The following is a 1518-nucleotide window of genomic DNA, read 5'->3' on the forward strand; positions in this document are numbered from 1 at the left end:
TTGAATCCATGTTCTTGGCAGTGAAAGCGCTGAGTCCTAACCATTGGACCACCAGGGAATTCCCTAATTCCTTTTTTTTTTAATTGTGGGAAAAACAAAAACATTTAACATGAGATTTACCCTCTTAATAAAACTTTAAATATAGCATATATTATTGTTGACTGGTATTCTGTGTTTTTATTATTGAAACTGGTGATCCTAGTGATTTCAGGATCTGAACTCAGGTCTTCTGACTCCAAATCTAGTGCTCTTTCCACTATCACCTTCCCTCTAATTGATTTTGTAAAATAACCAGCCACATGAGTATGTTTGGAATTGTTTCACAGTGACTTTCCATACTTTACTGCTGCCCTAGACATCTGGAGAATGTCCCTGGCAGGGAAATATAGGATCTCATTTTCATGCCTCTCTTTGCACCCATTAGATCATTCTTTTGGACAGTTTGTTGAGTTAGGCCATGCTGAAGATTCTCTTCACTGTTGAAAGATGAAGTCAACAGCATTCTAGGTTAAGCCTTTAGAGCATCTCTGTGATGTTTGAAATGCCATGCAATCAGCTTAAAATGGGGACACAGAAAGCTACCAATTGGAATTATATGACCCTAACAGGATTAATGAAAATAATAATAATTATTATTATTAATATTATTATTTTACAGTCCAGGTCTTTTATTTTCTTTATACCCATCATGCCATGAATTCATAGGGAATGGGCTCCAACAGTTCAGGCTCCTTTCCATTGGTTCTCATGAAGTGTGCTTCTCTGGGTGGTGCTGGCTGGCGCTTCAGTTGAACCCAAGTACCTTTCTCTTTGGCTTCCTTCTTTTTCTGATCATTTTCCTTCACCCGTTTCAGGAAGCTATCTTGGCTCTTAGAGTGCTTAATATGCTCGATACGCACATTAATTCTCTTGGCAAGAACCTTGCCCTTAACCTGTTTGTTTACAAGGATGCCAACAGCATGCTGAGTAACATTGTAGACTCTCCCAGTTTTGCCATGGTAACATTTGTGGGGCATTCCTTTTTGAACAGTGCCCATTCCCTTGATATCTACAATATCACGTTTCTTGTAGATTTGCATGTATGTGGCCAAAGGAACAACTCCATGTTTTTTAAAAGACCTAGAGAACATGTAGCGGGTGCCCCTCCTCTTTCCCTTTGTGTTGGTCATTTTGGTGAATTACTGGAAGATGGCGGTTCTGGCCGAAAAGCCATGAAAATAATTATTATTGTTAGTTGTGATTTTAATCAATACCAGGTATGCAGTTGACAAAGTGCATTTATATATATTATTCTATGTGATCCTCACAATAACTTTGTGGAGTAGTTCATATCTATTTATCTGTAGAAATTAAGGTTCTGTGCTAAAATGACTTGGGTTGTGCAACTAATAAGTGCCAAACCTTTACCTTCATCTTCATATTCAGGTCCTGAGCATTTCACTGCATAGTGCTGCTAGGTGGATGTGAGAAGAACATAGCTTCTAGGGCTGCCTGTCAGTTTAACTTGCGTTGGAGTCC

General features: G+C 38.7%; 1 pseudogene; it reads right to left on the reverse strand.

The window, feature by feature from the left end:
* Nucleotides 1–686: 686 nt before the first annotated feature.
* LOC112407700 (60S ribosomal protein L21 pseudogene) lies at nucleotides 687–1188 on the reverse strand (annotated as a pseudogene).
* Between the last annotated feature and the right edge of the window lie 330 nt (nucleotides 1189–1518).

This window comes from Neophocaena asiaeorientalis, unplaced genomic scaffold (assembly GCF_003031525.2).
Source record: "Neophocaena asiaeorientalis asiaeorientalis breed wild unplaced genomic scaffold, Neophocaena_asiaeorientalis_V1.1 scaffold504, whole genome shotgun sequence".
Taxonomy (NCBI): Eukaryota; Metazoa; Chordata; class Mammalia; order Artiodactyla; family Phocoenidae; genus Neophocaena; species Neophocaena asiaeorientalis.